Source organism: Portunus trituberculatus, chromosome 1, assembly GCF_017591435.1.
Source record: "Portunus trituberculatus isolate SZX2019 chromosome 1, ASM1759143v1, whole genome shotgun sequence".
Lineage (NCBI taxonomy): Eukaryota > Metazoa > Arthropoda > Malacostraca > Decapoda > Portunidae > Portunus > Portunus trituberculatus.
Window position 1 is genome coordinate 4,127,834 of NC_059255.1, and position 8,396 is coordinate 4,136,229.

The following is an 8,396-nucleotide window of genomic DNA, read 5'->3' on the forward strand; positions in this document are numbered from 1 at the left end:
CAAAATTGTCTTAATATACCCTCAAAACCAGCCAAACTGTCATAAATTGCCCTCAAAACCTGCCAAATTGTAACAAAATGTCCTCAAAACATACCAAACTGTCTTAACATGGCCTCTAAACTGTCTTACAATACCCTCAAAACATGCCACTGTCTAAAATGTCCTCAAAACATACCAAACTGTCTAAAATGCCCTTAGAACATGCCAAACTGTCTAAAATGCCCTTAAAACATGCCAAACTATTTTAAAATACCCATCAAACATGCCAAACTGCCTCAAAAATGTCCTCAAAATCTTACCCAGCCCAACCCACCTAACCTAACCACACCTCACACCACACACCACACCACTGACCTGCATAAGGAAGGAAGCCGTGACCTCAGCTTGAGTGGCCACCTCCTCTCAGGTCACAGTGAAGTCGCAGTCCAGGAGTCCTGGCAAAAGGTCAAGGTCACACAGGTCACACATAGTAATAATAGTAATAGTATTAGCACAGGAGGAAGGAGGTAATAGGAGGAGGAGGAGGAGGAGGAGGAGGAGGAGGAGGAGGAGGAGGAGGAGGAGGAGGAGGAGGAGGAGGAGGAGGAGGAGGAGGAAGGAGGAGGAGGAGGAAGGAGGAGGAGGAGGAAGGAGGAGGAAGGAGGAGGAGGAGAAGGAGGAGAGAGAGAGAGAGAGAGAGAGAGAGAGAGAGAGAGAGAGAGAGAGAGAGAGAGAGAGAGAGAGAGAGAGAGAGAGAGAGAGAGAGAGAGAGAAATAGCAAAAACTTTATAAAATGACAATATTTATTATTTTACCTTTCCTTTTTCTCTTTTCTTCTTCTCTCCTCTTCTCATCTTCCTCCACCTCTTCCTTCTTCTTCTTCTTCTTCTTCTTCTCCTCCTCCTCTTCTTGCCTTGGTCTGTCTTTCTTCATATTCTTAACACAATCTGAAATAAATAAAACTGGATTAATATGAGAGAGAGAGAGAGAGAGAGAGAGAGAGAGAGAGAGAGAGAGAGAGAGAGAGAGAAAATTTAACCTTTAACATGACAATATTCTTATTTTACCTAATCTTTTCTCTCTTGATTCCTTCCTTCTTATCTTCCTCTTCTCATCTTTTCTCTTCCTTCCTCTTCCTCCTCCTCCTCCTCCTCTTCCCTTGGTCTGTTTCTCCATATCTTAACACAATCTGAAATAAATCAAACTGGATAAATAGAGAGAGAGAGAGAGAGAGAGAGAGAGAGAGAGAGAGAGAGAGAGAGAGAGAGAGAGAGAGAGAGAGAGAGAGAGAGAGAGAGAGAGAGAGAGAGAGAGAGAGAGAGAGAGAGAGAGAGAGAGAGAGAGAGAGAGATCACGTCTAACAAAGGTGACATTGCACAAGTCTGACGATTTATAAGTTGGCCACGCATACACTGACAAGTATTGTGTACATTAATTCAAGGGAACACAAGTACACCACCACCACCACCACCACCACCACCACCACCACCCCACCACCACCACTAACTCTTGAACCCCTTCAGTACTGGGACATATTTTTGCCTTGAGATTTGTGTACCATTAAACCATTTTATTGACACCATCACCACCACCTGCACACACCAGCACAGTACACAGCTTGGTGTGTGGAGGGAGATATGGAGGAAAGAAAAGGAGGTGGTGGAGGGAAAAATGAGAAAAATTGTCAGGTTTTGAAGTGAGATTTAGAAAAGTACTATTTTGACTATGATAGAAGTGAGATAGGAGAGTCAAAATTGGAGGGAAGGTGGAGGAAACAAAGAGGAAATAGTCTATGGAAGGAAAAGCCTGGAGGTAACCTGTGGAGGGAGATATGGAGGAAACAAGACAAACATTACCTAACCAAAACGCACCAAATATTACCTTAAAATATTGCATCACACAACAAACAAACTGTCTTAAAATGCCCTTAAAACATGCCAAACTGTCTCAATATGCCCTCAAATATGTCAAACTCTTAATATATCCTCATAACCTGCCAAACTGTCTTAAATTGCACTCAAAATCTGCCAAACTGTCTTAAAATGGCCTTGAAACCTGCCAAACTATCTTCAATTTCCCTTAAAACCTCCCAAATTGTCTTAATATACCCTCAAAACCAGCCAAACTGTTACAAATTGGCCTCAAAACCTGCCAAATTGTAACAAAATGTCCTCAAAACATACCAAACTATCTTAACATGGCCTCTAAACTGTCTTACAATACCCTCAAAACATGCCACTGTCTAAAATATCCTCAAAACATACCAAACTGTCTAAAATGCCCTTAGAACATGCCAAACTGTCTAAAATGCCCTTAAAACATGCCAAACTAATTTAAAATACCCATCAAACATGCCAAACTGCCTCAAAAATGTCCTAAAAATCTTACCCAGCCCAACCCAACTCACACCACACACCACACCACTGACCTGCATAAGGAAGGAAGCCGTGTGACCTCAGCTTTGAGTGGCCACCTCCTCTCGGGTCACAGTGAAGTCGCAGTCCAGGGAGTCCTGTGGCAAAAGGTCAGAGGTCACACAGGTCACAATGGGATAGTAATAATAGTAATAGTATTAGTACAGGAGGAGGAGGAGGAGGAGGAGGAGGAGGAGGAGGAGGAGGAGGAGGAGGAGGAGGAGGAGGAGGAGGAGGAGGAGGAGGAGGAGGAGGAGGAGGAGGAGGAGGAGGAGGAGGAAGGGAAGGAAGGAAGGAGAGGAGAGAGAGAGAGAGAGAGAGAGAGAGAGAGAGAGAGAGAGAGAGAGAGAGAGAGAGAGAGAGAGAGAGAGAGAGAGAGAGAGAGAAATAGCAAAAAAATTATAAAATGACAATATTTATTATTTTACCTTTTCTTTTTCTCTTTCTTCTTCTTCTCCTCTTCTCATCTTCTTCCACCTCTTCCTTCTTCTTCTTCTTCCTCCTCTTCTTCTTGTCTTGGTCTGTCTTTCTTCATATTCTTAACACAATCTGAAATAAATAAAACTGGATTAATATCTGAGAGAGAGAGAGAGAGAGAGAGAGAGAGAGAGAGAGAGAGAGAGAGAGAGAGAGAGAGAGAGAGAGAAACCTTAGTGGTTCAGTGTGCGGAGGCCATACATAAATTCAGAGTGTTATTGAAGCAGTGGGTAAGTAAGTGAAGTGCTTGACAGTGACACATAGAGAATAAGTGAATAAGTGAAGTGATAATACAAGATACATAGTGACACAAGTGATACACTGCAGGAGTAATTATCACTAAATCAATAAGAACACTAGCAGTCAAATAGTTGGTGGGCTTTGAGATAGGAGATACCCATAATGCCTTCTTTAGCCCGTTAAAACATAATGGAACATTGTGTTTTAACTGCTTCCATCACTTTCTTCCTGGGAGCTCCTGGCCTCACTGTCCTTTTATGGCAAATATTCCTCATGTGAGTCACTAATGAGTCCTTCTGATTGACTCTCATTGTCCTCAGAGTCCTGTAATTCATCTAATAGAGCCAGCTCACCCTCAGAATCCCTCAAGGGTGACAATGATGACACCATTACACCACACTGGTCACTAACACACTGCCTGCCGGCCACCACCCCTCCCCTCAGGCCACACGGTCCCTCCCCCCCCAACCCACCATACCCAGTGTCCCTGAAAACAGTTAGGCCCGTATCAAGAGTCACGAAGGTTTAAGGTCGAGGGTAGAAGGGAAGGTAATGTGGTACCAAGAGTCGCTGTCATTATTGGAACGAAGAGCAGAGAGAAGGTCGAAGGGAAGGCATGGGTGCCCCCATGTCTTCCACATGACCTTCGAAGAAATATTTCATAATTTTTGTAAGCTGGAGTGACCAACGAATAGTATGAACTAAAATCAACATCAAGTAATATTTTCAATCTCGGAAAACCGATAGTTATGTTTCCACTTAAGTTACTATTCTTTTTATAATAGTCAAGGATCGCCTTAAAATCGTGAGGTGGAAGAACGCAGTGGATCCAGAAAGCTCGCCATCTAGCTGCTTTATGAAGCTTGTTTTCGTTTGTCAGGAAAGTTACACTGTTTATTTCATGGTAATAAATATTTTCTTTAGTGAGCTCATCATCCAAGCCTATTAAAGACCAAATATGTGCATGAGTTAATGGAGAATAGGAAGTGACTGGTGAACTGCCAACAGACAGAAGGCTGTCAAAGTATGCAAAGAAAAGCCAGTCACAAGGTAAATACTAGCATGTATAAGCAGGTTTAAAACAAAACCACAAAGATGTACTACTATGTAGGGATGTAGACAGAGAATTTCACAAGCACCCCACTTCACACTAACCCAGGACTTATCAAACTCTCTCTCTCTCTCAACAAAGACAGTGAGTGACATAAGCATTGAGTGCAATAATGTTAAAGCTAAGTCAACAGATAACTTTTCACTGAGTTGGGTGTGATGTGCAAGGATTTAAGTCTAGGTATACTGACAGTATTGTAGGTAGTTCTCAAGATGTATAGTCCTGTATCCAAACTATTTCAGGCCATGATTAATGTAATTCATGATTGACTATACTAATGTGTTAACTATGGAATTTTTAATGATATGCATACAAATTGTGGTCTAGCAGATCCCAAAGAATACAAATTTCTCAACTCTTGTAATGAATTACCACTGTTTCTTGATATGGATTTTGTAAGACAGTGATTTCCAAACAAATGATAAATTACCACTTTAGGGATAATGGAAGGATACAGAAAAAAAAAGAAAGTTAAGAATTCTGGAAATTATGAAAACACTGCAGTCTGTAAAGTTGTTGAATAAACCTGTTATAAACACATAATGAAATTGAGCAACAACAATAAACATTCAGAACTGCTATACATATACAAAACTTGAAAAGAAGAAAAATTATTTAAGTGTGTGGCAAGCCAGGTTTCAATAAGGAATGCTTGAGGACACAGATATTCAATAACTCTGATCACATGTGGGCTTGTTACTCACTACCTGAGCCTGCCTCTTTTTCACATTGTCATTTCTCTCTAAGCACCAGCTGAGCTAAAATCTTGAATTTTAATTTAGCTATAAATATCTTAATATAAAAAAAAATGTTAATGGCATTAAATGACTTGGTGATCGCCTCCCAAGCTAATTTTTTTTCTTGTGAAGGCTAGCTGGGTTTGTTGAGCGGTCTTGCAAGTCTTTATTCTCTTTTACAAGATTGAGAATCATTATTCTCTCTTCGTGCGTGAGTGGTTTGGCCCGGTCACAGCTTCTTCCCTCCATTCTTGTAGCGCGCACTGTGGTTTTGTTGTTGTTCGTGGAGCTCAAATCCGGATTACAGTTATACCAATACTGAAACAACTGTTACCAACTCATGCTAGCGGCAGACCTCTCGCGGCCCTACCTTCCACGGCGACTCTTGGTACGGATTGAAGGTAAGGGCGACGAAGGCTTTGCCTTGCTGGTCGAAGGGAAGGTCCGTGCCTTGGCCTTCGCGATTCTTGGTACGGCCTTTAGTCACTTTGTTACTGAATCATAAAAAACACACAAAGCGAGTAGATGAAGCACTGATGGAGCGATGGCGTGGGCATACACTTCATCACTTCAGGAGCCAAAATTTTAAAATATCTTGAAACACCATTAAAACACCCTAAAATAGCCTAGAATAGTTGAAACAGTCTTAAACACCCTTAAATAGCCTTAAAATAGCCTTAAAAAACACTAAAACAGCCTTAAACATCCTTAAAATAGCCTAAAACTCCCTTAAACATCCTAAAATTCTTAAAACACCCTAAAATAGCCTTAAACAATCTAAATCAGCCTAAAAATACCCTGAGACAACCTTAAAACATCCTAAAGTAGCCTTAAACACCCTCAAAGTTTTCAAACACCCTAAAACAGCCTTCAATACTCACAGTTGGCTAAGTGTGTCCCAGCTGGTGCAGATGCCATGTTCCATCCCTACATAGAGCAACTTCCTTTAGTACGGCCGGTGGTGTCTGGTGATCCTGTTGGGAGGAGGAGGTGGTGGTGGTAGTAGTAGTGGTGGTGGTTATATTAGTACTAGTGGTGGTAGTGAAATGGTGTGGTTTTGTGAGCATCTGATGTGGTAATGTTGGTTGTTTGTGGTGGTTGTGGGTGTGGTTGAACAGTGGTGGTGGTGGTGGGTGTGGTTGGACAGTGGTGGTGGTGGTGGTGGTGGGGGTGATGGTGGTGGTAATAGAAGGATTTTAAAAAGACAAATATTTTCTGGCCAAAACAAGTGAAAAAAATTGATGTTCATGAGACAAAATTGTAAGAAAAAACACGCTATCACACATCCCACACTCACCAAACACACACCACGCCAGCACACACCATTCCCACACCTGCACACACCAGCAAATCATAAACAACTCTTTGCAAACACTGGAAAACGTAAAAAACACACACCAAAAAAATATATAGTTTACACAAAAAAAAAAAAAAAAACACTTACACACACACCGCACGCACCACATACACACCACACCTGCGGAAACCTTTCCCACACCCGCACACACCAGCACAGTATACAGCTTGGTGTGTGGAGGGAGATATGGAGGAAAGATGAGAAAAATTGTCAGGTTTTGAAGTGAGATTTAGAAAAGTACTATTTTGACTATGATAGAAGTGAGATAGGAGAGTCAAAATTGGAGGGAAGGTGGAGGAAACATGGAGGAAATAGTCTATGGAAGGAAAAGCCTGGAGGTAACCTGTGGAGGGAGATATAGAGGAAACAAGACAAACATTACCTAAACAAAAAAGCACCAAAAATTACCTTAAAATATTGCATCACACAACAAAACACACACACACACACACACCAAAAACAACCCTCAAATCACACCTGGAAAACACCCACAATAAGTCTACCCTAGCCAACCCACACCAAAAAAAACAAACAATATACCTACATAGCTATAGTTGACATTACAAAAACTTACAAAAAATACACTTACACACCCACCACACTCACAGCACACCTGCAGACACCTCTCCCACACCCACACACACTCACCTCTCCCTCTGGAACTTGGTGAGTGGAGTATTTGTGGAGTTTTGTCGCAGAGAGGACACAGGCAGCCCGTCACCACCAGCGGCTCTCCAAGGACCAGTTGTGACATTGCGGCAAGCCATGGTGCACCTATGGAATAGTGATAGTTGTAATTGTAGTGGTAGTAATAGTATAAATGAGGCATGACAAGGCGTAGGAAAGGAGAAAACTGACTAAAGGCCAACACAGAAAAGGGCCTATGTGGGAGGCACTGAAGCAGGGTGATGCACATTGCCTAACACACAATAACACCAACACATCTCAGTAACCGCTTCAACTATCAAACTATCACGCATATGGGAGTGCACAAACTATCTACAGAGCCAATATGGGGGCGTAGTAAATGAGAAAAACTGAAAATAGTTAACACAGAAATGGCCGATGTGGCAAGCAGGATGGCGGACACTGCCTAACACAATAACACCACCATATCTCAGTAACCGCTTCAAATATCACACTATTACGGATATGGAAGGTGTATGGGTGCATAACCTATCTATGGAGGCAATATGGGGGCACAACAAGGCGTAGGAGGGCAGGAATGGTAAACCTACAGAGTTTCACCACCTTGCCCTTTCTGGACAAAACTATTTTTTTGTGGTAGATTTTGGCTTGCTTTTAATTATCTTGATCTTGATCTTGATGGTACAGGTGACGCAGAATTTCTTCTGGGTCAGGCCTTTGTATCGGCAGCTCCTGTAGGGAACATTAAAATACCACTTGTTTTTGGCGCAAATCAACCAATTTTTTTTTACAGCCCCGAAACATATTATGATTTCCATCAAAAAACAACTGGTAAATTAATTCAAAATAAGCTGAAATCTACCAGAAGAAATTTGTTTGTAAACAATTAAGCCCATGTCACGGAGCCCGCCGAGCCGCCGCCGGGTTTGATGCGGGAGGCGAGGCTATTGTCATGGCTGATCACCAAAACACGCTTAAAAAGAAAAAAATGTGTCGCCATTCAAAAAGGTTGCATCTAGTATATATGGGGTTCAAATTACTCGTAATCAGGAGTTCTATCTCTTGAGGTGGGTAAAAAAAAAAAAAAACACGTAGCTGATTGTGGTGAAACTCTGCAGTAATACCGCAGGAATGACCACCACAAATGAGGCAACAAAGTTGCTTATTAAAGACGCACTTATTTTCAGTTTACCAGACTTTTTTCAACTTAATTGGCACGTCTCACTACTCTACATACTTCACCTAATAACCATGTACACTCACACACTTGGGAATAACTCACCTGCTCCACAAATGTTCAAAAGCTGTCAATGTCAACACTCCAAGCTAGCAATGACGGGTGTTCTGGCTGGTTCTGGTTGGTGTCGGAAGTAATGCCTTTTGGAACGGCACTTCCTGATGGGTTTTCCTGTCGCTCCGGGTTTTTTATATTG

General features: G+C 41.9%; 1 long non-coding RNA gene across 2 annotated transcripts; it reads right to left on the reverse strand.

Moving 5' to 3' along the window:
* Positions 1-2,921: 2,921 nt before the first annotated feature.
* On the reverse strand, positions 2,922-8,396 carry LOC123510533. 2 transcript variants are annotated; one of them, XR_006676553.1, is made up of 5 exons: positions 8,246-8,396; positions 6,964-7,089; positions 5,840-5,932; positions 5,329-5,452; positions 2,922-2,942 (listed from the first exon to the last, which is right to left on the reverse strand). It is a non-coding gene; the product is annotated as an uncharacterized LOC123510533 (long non-coding RNA). The 2 variants fall into 2 exon arrangements; XR_006676545.1 differs by having other exon boundaries at positions 2,928-2,942; positions 5,329-5,932.